Genomic DNA, 14,998 nt, shown 5'->3' with positions numbered 1-14,998 from the left:
ATAAGAAAAATCTAGTTATTTCCATGCAGTGTCCAGAAAGAGGTGTTGTTCAGCTTGTAGGGCACCACAACTGCTTCCACCCACCTCCATCATCATCATCATATGAAATAACTTTTTGTCACAACAAAAAATAGTGGCTAGTAAAAAAAATTGTCCACCAGCCACTATGGCAAAATTTTTAATTTCCACCGCTGGTTCCATCTCACTCTTTAACATCTAACAAAAAGATTTATTTAACTGTAATCTTACCTAATGTTATGATGCAAATCTTATTTGTCCGCTGTTGTGACAAAATAACTTACATCAGGGGATAAATAAAGTATTCATTTATTAATTCATTCAATGAACCTTACTACACTTTCCACAACAAACACAACTTTTTAGAGCAAGCGTGTCAAGTTCCAGGCCTTAAGGGCAGCTATCCTGGAAGTTTTAGGTTTTTCTTCTCCAGCACACCTGATTCAAATGGTTTAATTACCTTCTCACCAAATCATGAAGTTCTCCAGAAGCATGTCCACAAGTCATTCTTTTAAACCAGGTGTTTTAAAGCAAGAACACATCTAAAACATGCAGGAGATCAAGTCATTCTTTTAAACCAGGTGTTTTAAAGCAAGAACACATCTAAAACATGCAGGAGATTGGCCTTTGAGGAACAGAGTTTGACACGTGTATTAGAGCATTGTTGGATCAGGAAGTTACTTATCACAGTCCAAGTCTGAGCTTCTGGTTTCCAAGCTGCAGTGAATGCAGTCTGGTTGTCTCCACCTGTCTTGTCTACTTCTTACACTCACCTGTTGTGAGATTGACTGTTGGTATTTGTGTCTCATGTTCTAGCATTATGATCTCTGTCCCTGTGCATATGTTCTGACCTGATTGCCTGGATCTTTGACCCTGTCCTAACCTTTGTCCCCTTTGTCTCCATTAGTTTTAGATTCTTTGTGAATATTTGACCCTAGCTTGTTTACTGACCTGCATGTGCTAATAGTGGATTTCTGGATTTGCATTATTCAGGGATGTTTATTTCACAATTCCACACACCAATAAATAAACAATTTACAGATGATGGAACAATACAAATGAAACAAAAACATAAAATGTGAAAATCAAATATAAGTTAGCCAAAATGTTACCTTATGGTAAATGTATGTTATTTATGTAAAACATATAACATTTTTGGGAATTTAATTGTTTTTGTTTTCTTTTGGCGAGTCCCCTCCAACCGGACTGATGAGTCCGGATTTACTGCAAGGATTCAGATTTTTAACCTGAGTAAGTCAGTAATTGACCTGCTCTACTGAGATGCTAAAAATCCTAATCCTTTAAATTTTCTTTGAAACAGACCATTTTCATTTCTGCTTACTGCTGTACTGCTGGGAAACGCCTTTGTATAAGGTTTGGCGTCATTTTGAAGCGTGGGGATTTCCCTCTTTTCAAATATGAGGCTGTAATTTGCGATGACTCCACACCAATAAAAATGCAAGTTTTCAAACCGGCACTCTCGTAAACAAAACTAGCTTGTTGCCAGGCCATGTGATAAATCACCAAATTTCAACAAAGTGCATATCGTTTTGAAGCTTTCAATTTTGAAAAATTCCTTGTTGTGACTCATTTTTCCAACACGAGTCACAAATGACCAAGGCCCCATCCTATGGAAAAGTTTTTTGTAAATACTTAAGTTTTTTTTATTCTTTCAGCCTTGCGTTCACATAAAATTAGCATTTTAGGAGCCCCTAAATGGTAAATATGGGTTTCAGAGTGAGAAAATCTTGAAACATCATCCTTGTGTTTTTGTGTGAAACGCTCAAATACAACCTTTAGAAAATATTGAATCATAGACCCACCTTAAACTTAACCTACAACCCCAAGCTTGACAGACATGACAACAATATTGACAGATTACAGTACACGCTTGTGTTTGTGCTGCAGACACCAGCTTCTCAGCTGCAGCAAAACATTTGTATAGTGAATCAAACAAGGTTGATGAACAATAAGAGCCTTAAATAGAGCAGAGCAAAATCTCCTTATTACACCAAAAAGTCTTTTTATCACTTTATTGAACTGTCAACCATTCAAAAAACAAATGTTGCAGAAAAACTACAATAGACATAAAGTAGACATTTTAAAAATGTGGTTTTAAAAGACCATCACTTGCATGTAAAGAATTTACCCTGATAGACTTGGAACACTGAGGAAAATCCTTCCCTCCGGCTATCTATTGATGAATACTGGGCCTGAAATTGTTATGTTCCCCATCCTTGTGTATTTCTTCTCATTGTGATTACACTTCGAACTATAGACTGTAAAATATAGTCTACCCAATGTGTAAGTTTTATGCTGCTGTTGCACTCCTTTTTTCCTGTTATTGGTGTATTTTTAAGGTAGTGCTACAGCGCCACATACAGGCCTGGCATAGTTACTAGTTATAACATTTTGGGTACTTCTGTAAGGAAGAAAACATTTACAGAAATGGTGTTTCCAAGGATATGTTTTGAATCAACAAAAAGATTGTTTTGGAGAAAATGTTGTTGTGTGGACGAGCCCAAAATGCTCCAAATACTTGGTAAAACTTTACAGGAAGATAGTTAAAACAGGCAGGGCTGTTGTGTTTTTATTCAGCAACAAGATCTGTCAGCCTCATTGTTTCAGAGTCCATCCAACAATGTAAATTGGTCACCCTTTGGAGGTGGCAGAGGGAGTGAGAGGATGGGGAACAATGAATTTTAAATGCTTGTGTTGGTCCACATGAGACAGAAAGGATAGGGTCAGGAATAGAAAACAGCAGGTATTTACATACCAAAGGCAGAAAACAGTTACTTTCTGTCTCTCTCAGGCTCCACAGGGAGAGCCCTAGTGTTGGCTGGCTGTCTTTTTTCATTGACACTTCTCCTAATTGAGAGCACTTTTTGGTAGGCTGACACCCGACTATCCGGAAAGCTTCAACAGAATGTAAGCTTTTCTCCAAGGGGCCTCCGGCACCCTGAGGAGACCCTCTTGAAAACCCATAAGCCTCAAACCCAATCTGTCTGGATCTGCCAATTACCACTTCCACTGTCACCTCATTTCCCTCTTTTTATATTTCTCTCAATTTAATCTCCTCATTCTTATTCTTGCCCTCAGTTTGTTCTTTTTTTCTTCTCCAATCCTTTTTCTACACATGTTGCCCTGTTTATCCTGATTCTCCCTTTGCCTCCTGGCCCTTTTATTTTGTTTCTTCCTCTGTCTCCTCACAATTTCCATTCTCATTTTCTTTCATTACCCTAGTCAGTTTCAGCACACAGATCTGCCTGCTCTTGTGTGGGTGGTGGAGTCCTTTCTGCATCCCATTAGATCTGCAGACAGGGCTTTTTGTGGCAACACTACGTGAAAATCAGTATTGCAATGACCTCCATTGGTAAGGATTAAGGGGTCTGAACAATGAGAATGGCTCCTGGAAAAAAAAAATCTCAGCTCACCTCACCTCAGCATTTAGATGTTACATAGTTACACTAAATAGTTGATACAGTATCCCTCAACAGTTAGGTGATTTTTAATCTTAAATAGGTAACAGATTGAACAAAAGATTCAAAATGTTATAAAAATTAAAGGCCTAGCATTCATTGAAAAGATGCATATCACCCACTGCTTTCATGCCAGAGTTCTAGACTAAGGCACCATCCACACAGAAACGCAGTTTCTAAAAATTTCTGTTGTAAATTTCCAGAAATACTTTCATCAACACAGCAACACAGAAAACGACCCAAGGTGCTGTAGTAAGCACACCAGGCCTGTATTTGGTACTTTAACTCTGCCAGAAAAATACACAAGAAGCAGGAAAGAAGACAGGAAGTGGACGTTCCAAACCGTAAACACAAGAAGAAAAGCACAAGAATGGCAACTACAACAGCAAGAACAAAACTTCTACTTTATGTTACATTAAACTACTGTTGACTGGGAATCATGTCAATTCAGATATACAGACATAATGGACAAGTTCATGTATCCAGTGAGGAAAGTTTTCCACATGTTCAAAACATTTAAGGTTAGATTATTTACTGTATACACAAGTGTCAGTCTTGAAAACTATTCCCATTTCCTACAGGTTTTAAACGTATACTTGATGGATATTGTAGTTTGCTTTCCTGTATCATTTGCTTTAGTAACTGCTGTTGATAATTCAATAAAGTGATATATATCATGTTTGCGCAATTTACTACAGGGTTCTCAGATGCTGACACCAACATCTCACACAGGAACAGTTTTATTTTGAATGGCACAGGAAGTAGATATGTACAGCATATGCAGAAAGAAACATAGCTGAGGTTAGGAGTCTTTAGGAAGCCTAGGAAAGAAGATTTTCTGGATTTTGTGCTTTTCTTTCTTGTTTTTCAGACAGGCAGATTGAACATACATATGGGTTGGCTGAGTCGAATTCTCTTTTCCTTTGTATAGGAGGGGTTTCCACGGAGAGGAGATTGCGTAGGATTTCCAAAGCAAGCGTCAGCAGTCTGGGCTGAACTACATGGGTAAGTTTAAACAATCTTAAACTATAGCTGGTAAATACTCAGACATTACTCACACAACTGAACAAGAACATCCTCAATTGACAATAAAGGTCCAGCAAAGACTAGTGGTTCATCTCAGCCTAAAGTACCAAAAGTAATTAGTCAGGATTAGCAACAACTGTGTGAAATGCCACAGATGAATCAGGGGTGTCCAGGTGGAGAGCCTGCAACATAGGAAGAGAAGAGGGAGACTGGAACACACTGAATCCTGACAAAATACTTTTTGCCCTTAGATTATTTGGTGTAATAATAAAAGCTTCTGTTCTCTCTATTTAAAGGGCAAATTAAAAATGTTTTGAAGCTAACATAAGTCAAAAGATAGTCATAAAAGGTCCTTTTTTAATTACTAGAGTCTCTTTGGCATTTTCTGTGATCACTCAGAAGTGTGACATATCCTGACTCAAACACAGGAACGTGAACAAGGCAGTAAATAGCAAATACAGATAGTGTTGGGGTGAAATGGTATCGTGTGTTGCAATTAAACCGACCCAAAAGTACAATACTGTGTCATTCTTCAGCTTCCCAAAGGACAAGAAAGTTTGATAGATGTGGTTAGTTTAGCTCCTGACTGTGTGACATCATTGTCAATTTTGGGGTCTCCCCTTGTGAAATGTGGGGCTTGTGATCCCGATAGCATCACTCCAGACCGAAAAACAAAACAAAACAAGTTTTCTAACTGCTACTCTTGAACTTGCTTCTTCTTCTGCTTCCATTTTCACTCATAAACACTGCAACACCAACCTCCTCAGTGTCCTGCAGCAGTATGCCACAGCTGGCCGTGGTACTTTCTACGTCACCAACCAAGGAGGTAACACCACCCACACAATCACCCCACTTAGGGATTTTCACACAAAAACTTTAATGGTTTAAATCAGAGAAATTGACAACTGGAATATTTTATGATAGTGTTTAACTAAAAGAAAAACATGAAAACTCATTATTTAATTTTTTTTTTTTCATTTCACCTTGAAGATATTTTTATTGTTCTGTTCATCATTGTCCACTCATTCCAGTATTACAGTATCTGAAGGTTTTGCTGTAGCTGAAAAACTGTCTGCAGCACAATCATAAGCATGTAATTTGTTGTTACTATCTATGCTTGGGGTCATGAGGTTGTAAGTTAGGTTAGAGGTGGGTCTATGATTTTATTGTTTTCAAAATAGTTGTGTTTCGGCTGTCCATGTGAAAATGCAATTGTGGCGTTTCAAGACTTTTTCCACTTTGGAACCTGTTTTTTAAACATACTTCTTATAGGCTCCTAAGATCCTGTTTTTACTTGGGCCTAAAGCTGAAATGAAATAATAATCCTTTGTGTATTCACAAAAATTTGTTGTTGTGTAGACAGGGCCTTATGTTGAGGTGAACAGAGGTGTGAAGCCATTTTGGTCAAACCTTGTAAATGTTGTTATGTTCGATCTCATACAGTATTGCAAGATGTGTTAGCACTTGGAGTATGCTGTAAAGATGAGCCTCAGCTACTACTACATCAGACTTTTGCTCAATATTTGTAAATTTGATAACTTATAGCCATTTTAGTAAATGCAAGTGTCAATTTGCCAAAGCAGTCATATTGGACTGACTCCCAAACTCAATCACTTGTAACTGAGCATCCAGAGATTACTTTCTGAGAATTTCTTTAAAATCCATCCAGTGTTTTATGAAATGTTTTGGTAACAGACAAATGATGTGGATGCAACTGTTATTACATATATTTTAAGCAAAATATGTTGTACAACTGCAGACTCTTTCTGAAAGTTTCATTAAAACATTTAAAGTGGCTCATGAGATATTTTGGTAACACGACAGACAAATGACCACACACAAACACGTGCAAAAATGTTCTCACTTTCAGTGCCAAGCAGTAATAACTCAAGGGAAGAGTAAAAACAATTCTCATACAAAATCAGTCAAGTTTTTTTCTGTTATTTTGACTACATGGTACATCCTAAAACAACACATGTTGTCTTATTTCAAAATCTGAATCTTTTTTTTTCTTCAGCAAAACAGGCTTTAAAGTCTTTAGTTAGTTAATCTTCCAAAGTAGCCTCTCATGAAACTTTTGTTTACTCCAGGCTTATGAGTTATTTAATTAGCTGGAAAGCTTTCTTCACTTAATAAGTAAGCCTTGAGATGTGAATCAGGTGTGAATGCAGAGAACAGCCAGTAATCAATCTAATGTACATAACTAATCAAAATAGTAAAGGTGGACAAAAGCCATCTTTACCTTAATGCCTAAAAGTGTTTCAATCAATGAGAGAACTTTAATGTGTCTATTAAGTGCAAATCAATAAACACATTAAACACTTTAATTAAAGTTTCTCTCATGAGGACCATCTGATACAGGAAGATTCACGTGTGCATTTAAGGGCTGGTTTATAAATTATCAGTTTTAGATGTTACCAATTGACAGCACTTCAGATTAAAGACTGCATGTAGGCTGAATAGGGTTGAAATGAGAGTTAAACACTTACTATTTGAAACTGTCCAAGTCAAGCTTCAGTCAGAATCCTGCAAAGAAACAAGCAGGGCGTATGACCAAAACCTAGAGCAGTTAAAGATTATTAATCAAAGAAACATCCAGGTGGCCAAAGATAACCCTGATGGAGCTGGAAGAAGGGAGGATCTGTTTTTCATCAACAGGAACTGGAAAACTGGTCGGAGTCAAAGAAAAGATGGATGGAGCAAAAATACAGAGAACGCCTTGAGAGGAACTTGTTGGGAAAGTTCCAGAGATCTGAGGCTGGGAAGGTGTCATAATGGTGGAAAAATTTTAAACCCAGAGCAGTGTTGACAGAGACAGAGGGGGCAGAGATTGTGAATCAAAAACAGTCTTTATTATTGGCAGGAGGTCAGAGAGGAGTGACAAGGTTCTGGCAACACTGGATTGAGAGGAGATCAGGTAAGTGGTTATGCTTAGCAGAGAGTGTAGTAATAAGTTTCCTTTCCTTACTGGGCAGGTTCTGTTGTCGGGCGCTGAGAGGAGGGAGGATTCTGGTCCTGGTTGAAGAGGCAAGTGGAGAGTGGCAGGTCGGAGCTGGGAAAGCTGTGGTTTCCAAAAAGGTCCTTTCTGGCATTTTTACGATCTGGCTGTGGATCCTGAAATCTTTGCTGTGACTGAGGTTAGCAGACAGCTTTCCTAGAGGCACGAGAAACCGCAAGTACAAGAACACTAAGTAAGTAAATCTCATTAATTTAAGTGAGAGTTTTCAAAAGTCTTAGATGAAGCTACCAAAAGGTATGCAACGTTCCAGCATTGAACTCTGGCAGGACTGGACCTTAAATACCTACCAGGTGGGGATCAGCTGGCATCGGGAACAGCTGCAATCAATTAGCTCCGCCTCCTGCTGGCAAAGACAAACAACCTGGAATCCTCACAGAAGGAGGTCCACCTTCCAGAAAGACAATGACCCCAAACCCTCTGCTGAAGAACACTCCACTGGTTTAAGGATAACCAGTCAAAGGTCCTGGATGGTCCAATATAAGTCCAGGTCTCAGATGGCTTCGCTCAGCTCTGCCATGGGTCCGGGAGGATGCCTTGCTTCAGTCTGATCCTCTATCGTCTGTCGCAACATGGACGGCACCCGGGCCCTTCTTCTGAACTCCTGCTCCACCGTGGACGGCGTCTGGGCTGTCCCCCTGAACTCTTGCTCCGCAGCGGACGGCGTCCAGGCCGTCCACCAGATCTCTAGTCCCGTTAACCTGGGTTTATTTTTGGAGTACCTGTGTTTTTCCCCAGTGTTCTGGTCGTTTTTTTTTTTTTTTTTCCCCTCACCAACCTCCCAGGCTTGATTTGTTTGTTTGTTTGTTTTTTTGTGTTTCAGTTTGAGTTTGTTTGTTTTCAGTATCTTGTTAGTTGGTTGTTGTTTTGTTTCTGTCTCTCATGTCTGTGTATGTTTTTATCTACCCCTACCCCAGTCTTGTCATCTGGTCACCTGCCACGCCCTTCTCCACCTGCCAGTAATTATGATCATTCACCTGTGCCCACTTACCTCGTTTTCCTCTGTGTTTAAAACCCGGTCATTTCCTCTACTACTCCATTGGATCATTGTTCATTTGTCCTCGTTCTGTGTCCCTGATTTGTGTCCTCAGAGTTTTGTTTCCATCTTTTCTCGAGTTCCATCAGTGTATCTGGTTTTAGTTTATGTTTTGTTCTGCTGCCTCGTCAGCTTTTGTTTTCGTTTAATAAATCAGTTTTTTCGTTTAGTTTTTTAGTATGAGTCTGCTTTATGGGTTTGCTTCCGTCACCACCGATCATGACATCAGTCCAACTGAGAATCTCTGATTTGATTTAAAGATTGTTGGACACAAGCAGCAGCCGTCTAACCTGAAGGAGCTGCAGCAGTTTGACCCTGAAGAATGGACAGAAAGTCCAGGTTAGATGGACCAAGACCATGGAGACAGAGACCTGATGGTGGGACTGATGCAGAAGGTGGGGACACAAAGGAATATCTTTGGGGCGTGTGAATATGCATGCACACACAACTTTTTAGTTTTATAGTTTTTAAAATTATTTAAAACAGTTTTTTCCCCTCATACTCAGATATATTCTTTGTAGATTTATTAGTTACAATTTAATTAAAAATTGAACTAAATTCCAGGTTGTGACTGGTTGGGCTCTCAATGCAGCATTACCTGTTCATCACCACCTGCAACTAAGGATCTTTAAGGTAATGATAATCATTACACCTCTAGCAGCTAAAACTTCTTAAACTCTTGTGTTCGCTCAGCTCAGATGTGTAAAATATGCATGCCAGGCACAGACTCTGGACAGGGCAGGTGTATTAAAGTGGATGCTGCTTGTCTGAAGCACAGAAAAATCAAAACTAAACCTGGAATATATATATAAACCCATTTTTTTAGGCAAACATATACATCAAATGATTTTTGTCATATTTGCATAATGCATAATTTGAATAAAACTACTTTTTTGTTTTGGGGTTATTCAGAAAAGATGAATGCCCAGGACCAAAAGCACCAGTAATATAAATATTAATAATAATAACAAGAACTTTTTGTAGAAATATTGAAGGGTTTCAATGCAGCTTCTTCTCAAAACTTCAACTTAATTCTGTAATAATCTGAGCTCAGAAAAAAAGTCTTGAATTGGATGAACTCTATAAAATGTGTAAAATTTGTATAAAAAGAAGCATGATCAAATGAAATGTTAAAGCTGCTTACTAGTCACTCATTATGGTCACCATGGTAACTACAAATGTGTGTCTGTCACCCTGACTATCATATTAATGAGAGACAGACAGAAACAGACTAATAAATAAGCCTCAAACAGTCTCTGTGTAGCAGAAAGCAATTTAGAAATGTGAGTCTTTAGAAAATTAAAACCATTTAAAAATCTCATAAAAAACCATTAAAGATCTCAAAACACCAGTTCAGTCACGTAAAGCTTGAGGAGATGAGACTCCTTAGATGGCCAGCAGAGCTAAGCAGAGGAGTCAAGGTTTGAGACTAAAGGTGGTATCTCACTGAGGTGCGACTGTTGGGAGACTAGTTAGTGAAAAAAAAATCCCCAAAATTGTGAGAAAATATGTTAATGTTTAGTTGCAGTCACACTAAATTCTTGAGTTTGTGCAACCAAGTGACCATCCAGCTGTGTGACCATGTTTTAAGTCACAAGTTTTTGAAAATCATGGTCTATTTTCATGTGCAAAGTTTACGAAACACCATTCTTAGCCATTCACATTATTTTGTGGTCCCCCTCATACCCACCTTGGCAGCCACCCCTACATGTATGATTAAATATTAGATTAATTTTTAGACACATTTGCCTTTGATGTTTTCTGTCAAAGCAGAGCTCTAATGCAGTCGCTAAAATACAGCTGTAGTGCTCTGCAAGTTGGAGACGCCTGTGGCAAAATCCAGGTGAGTTGGAGAAAGGTTGAAGACCTCTGTTGCAAAATTGAAATAGGTTGGAGATGGGGTGGAGATGCCCACAATGTTTTTGTGACTATTTCAAGAGAAAAATTGTTGCACAACTTCTTTGAACATGTCTAAAACTCAAGCGACAAGAATGCATACCTCTGTGACTCACAAGAAAATTGAAAAGCCTGTGAAAGTCACAAGACATTCTGGAGACTTTCTCATGAATGCTATTCTGCAACTAGTCACAACCCAGTGAGATATCACCTTAAATCAGGGGTGGGAAATCCTGGTTGTCGAGGGCCACTATCCTGCATGTTTTCCTTGTTTCCCTTCTCCAACACACCTGATTCAGTGGTTAAATTACCTATTCGTGTTCTGCAGAAGCCTGGTAATCCCCCATTGAGTCAAATCAAGTGTGTCGGAGCAGAGAAACAAGTAAAACATGCAGGATAGTGGCCCTTGAGGACCAGGATTGCCCACCCCTGCCTTAAATGGTCCCAAGGAATCCTCCTCCCAGGAAAATAACAGGCCACAAAGTAAAAGAATGGAGAAGATCGCTTGGAGTCTTCATGAGAAGAAGTGGAGGCATGTCCAATCATAGAAGAAGTGGCTTCAATTTACTTCAATTTAACTCAAAGATGAATCTCTTACTTCAGAAACTCAACAGCGATTTATTCAGTTTTGAGTGCACACTTATCTTAAGACACTTAAGATCCCTACTACACTTTGCTGCATCTGTTTTGCACTTAATAGAACCGTAATTTGTTTTTCAAAGCGACAATGAGTTTTAGCACACCATTAGGCAATGCTATGGCTGTTTGACAAGGAAGGAGAATAGAGAAGTGCACGTAACGGCTCTAAAAATCTCCAGAGTCACCCAACCTAAGCAATGATGGTCCATCCACTCATTAAAAGGAAAGCAGCCATAAAAGAAAAGTCTTAAAAAAAAAAAAAAAAAAAACTTCTGTATGTTTATTGAAGCCTTTCAATTGTGTAAGAATTATATAAGTATTTAGTATATTTACTATGGTATAATTTACACCAAATATCTTTTTTTTTTTTGTTTGAACACCTGTATTAAAAGTGGTTGATTTGGTTGGGTGCTTTTAAGACATACAAAGCTGTTTCAATTTTAAATTCAAATGTTTTTACTACAATGCCTGTTTTAGAGGATGACAGCTGTCTACTTTGTATATGGTGTCCTTGAAGATTATAGAATAAAAATAATATTAATTTGTTTAGCTGTATCTCCTGCTCTGATTTGCAAGAGCAACTTATCTTAACTGACCAGTAATTCCCATCAATGCTAGATAAAACAATGATGATAATTTACTTTTATCTTTGCTCAAAATGAAAGACCCATTGAAATTGTTAGTCTGTCCTTTTTTTGCACAGGTGCTACATTTATTCTTTTCATTCTTTTCCTCCAATATTGTCCGTATAGAACATCTTGATCTGGCATCTATAAATTCTCTAAAGGCCAAGTTTAGTGCTACCAATTATCATGACTTGTACCACTGTTCTGTGTACAAACAAAGCTTGGTACACATAAAGGAAAAGATAAAAACAAAATGTGGAGAAGAGGCCATAAACACCTGAATGGGTTTACAAATGTGGTGAGTTGGTAACAATACTTCCAAAAGATTTTTGAAGTTTCTGTATTGGTTGTAAGAAGGATAGGTGCTAGCCCAAATTAAATTACAATAAGAAAAATTGGGATGAGTTAAACTATCATGCAAGGTTAATAAAGTGCTTATTAGTAAATAGGGGTTAACCTCTTTTCTAATACCTTAAGATTCTGAGATTCAAATATTACAAATTCACAACAATTCTTAAGTTTCTCATTAATATAGACACCTAAAAACTTTGTCGATGAAACATTGGAAAAGTAAATTGTTGCTAATATAAATAAATCGGACTTTTCTTCTGGAGTCTTTTTCTTAATATTAAAAATGAGACTTTTTTTTAACATGAAGCGATAATTTATTTAACTGAAACCACTGAGCAAATTGAATGAGACCAGAATTTGCCTTATCAATAAGTGACTCAAGGTTACTATCTGTAAGAAAGAGAATGGTGTCATCAGCAAACTATCCCTTACAATGTACTTTTGCATACCTTGTGGTATTTTAGCCATTCATATTTTAAAACAGAAGATGGATGGTATAGCTCTCCCTTATAAGGTGAGAAGCTCTGTCATCCGGGAGGGACTCAGAGTAGAGCCGCTGCTTCTCCACGTCGAGAGGAGCCAGTTGAGGTGGCTCGGGCATCTGGTTAGGATGCCTATTGGATGCCTCCCTGGTGAGGTGTTCTGGGCACGTCCCACCGGGACGAGGCCCAAAGGAAGACCCAGGACATGCTAGAGGGACTATGTTTCTCAGCTGGCCAGGGAACGCCTTGGGATTCCCCCGGAGGAGCTGGCCCAAGTGGCTGGGGAGAGGGAAGTCTGGATCTTCCTGCTTAAGCTGCTACCCCCGCAACCCAAACCCGGATAAGCGGAAGAAGATAGATGGATGGTATGAATTATGTTTTCTGTCGCTTTTATAGTTTCTACAATGTTTACCTTAATAATAAAAAAGAAAAATCTCCATCAATATACATCGAGTTCTCTTAAATTTCTTCAGAAACACTTTTTATTCTGCTTCATTACTGGTTCTCTTTATGTATTCCTATCTTATTGTTAGTTTTCTGCTACATTTAGTTTTTAGCTAACCTTTTTTTGCTTTAAGCTTTTAGTTAATGTTCTGCTACTTTTAGCATTTGGCTAACTTTTTGCAACTTTTAGGTGTACCTTGTCTTTTGCTACATTTAGTTTTAAGATAGGGTTTTGCTACTTTTAATTTCTGGTTAGCTTTTTGATACTTTTCAGTTTTAACTACAGCTTTTGTTTGTTTTTGGTAGCTTTTTGCAACTTCAGTCTTAGCCAGAGTTTTATGTTTAGCTGTTCTGCTGCTTTTTGCTTCAGCAACTCACTTTCAGTCTTTACAGCAAGTCATTCAGCCCTCAGCATTCACATTGGATTTTCACAAAAAAAAAAAAAAAAATCTAATTTCTCTAGTTTACATTGACATACTGTATTTTTTCTGTTTATTATTTTTTTATGGCAGAAGGTGGTTTGGAGATGAGGGGGCTAAATAGTATCTGAATCTGTTACTCATCTTTGACTCTAACACTATGATAGAAGCATTGGGTTACAACTCAGTTATTTGTAATCTAGCTGTCAAAAAATAGCTTCTCACTTTGTGTGATCATCCAGGTACCAATAGAAGTGATGCAGTACAGCATCTTCAATGGCTGTAGCATTTTATCAGCTTGCTTTGTATGTATGACAGCTCCTCTGAAGCAGCACAGTGAATTCAATAATTCGCCTGTCGGTGCTTTTAGAGACCTGGGAAAATACATCAGTTTAGAGACTAAAAGGCAATGGCTGCATTTCTATCTAAATTTATGGCTAATTCTCATTGATCAACATCTTTTACCATTGCACTTAGACAAATAGAAGCATAAGGAAAACAAAGGGGGGAAAATGTAAAGGGGAGGTTAAAGTAAACACTGAACACTAAAGGAAGAGTAATTGTAAGAGTCATGAAAAAAATCTGATATAAAGAAAACAAGAAAGTAAAAGAGAGAACCTTATTTAGTGAGGAAATGCATGTCTGAGGGTTTTTATTAATAATTTGCTGTGTTGTATTTTTGTCATAACTGAATAGTAAATTTGTTTTTGTGCTCCATTCCATACACGCCTGCAGTATATAAACAAAGCAGCTGAGGTCAAAGGGAAGACATGTAATGATGTATGAACTAGCCATCAGTAGAATTTGCTTAAGGGCCAGAATCTTACAGTGGGATTGAAGATGCAAGCTTCCTTTATTGTGGAAAAAAAACAAGAAATAAGAATAAGCATCAAGTCTCTTCAGGTCTGTCTCCATGGTCTTGATGCATTTAACCTGGACCTTCTGTCCATTCTTTAGGACCAAACTGCTGCAGCTCCTTAAGGTTGGACAGCTGCTGCTTGTGTCCAACAATCTTTAAATCAAACCAGAGATTCTCAGTTGGGCTGAGGTCTGGACTTCGATTGGATCACTCAGGACCTTAACTGGTTCTCCTGAAACCAGTGTTCTTCAGCAGAGGGTTTAGGTTCATTGTCCTCTCAAATCTCAGCAACTCAAAACAATTTTGCCTTAAAATTCTCTATATATTTTATGTTCTCTGTATTTTTACCATTTACCTTACCTTTAAATGGCCAGTCTCTATTGATGAAAATCCTCCCCACAGCATGATGCTGCCACCATCGTGCTTTACTGTAGTTAGGGTTGGTTAAGATGCCACAGTATCTCCTTCCATTTGGGGAGTCTACAAGCTGTATTTTAGCAAATATTAGCAAACCGTCTGCATTTTAAATAAAATCAGTTATGAGTATTTCAGTGTTCTTTTCTTGATTTTCTCCTTGCAGTTATTGAGTGGCAGACGGGGCCTAATGCCTCTTTCACATGGCCCCTAATTCAGAAGTCCGGCTCTACTCGGCTCTATAAAGAATGCATCGCGTTCACACCGGCCAATTTGGTCTGTAGCAGAGGAAC

The sequence above is a fragment of the Kryptolebias marmoratus genome, linkage group LG9, assembly GCF_001649575.2.
Source record: "Kryptolebias marmoratus isolate JLee-2015 linkage group LG9, ASM164957v2, whole genome shotgun sequence".
Taxonomy (NCBI): domain Eukaryota; kingdom Metazoa; phylum Chordata; class Actinopteri; order Cyprinodontiformes; family Rivulidae; genus Kryptolebias; species Kryptolebias marmoratus.
The sequence above is the reverse complement of the archived record's forward strand: the minus strand, read 5'-3'. Positions refer to the sequence as shown.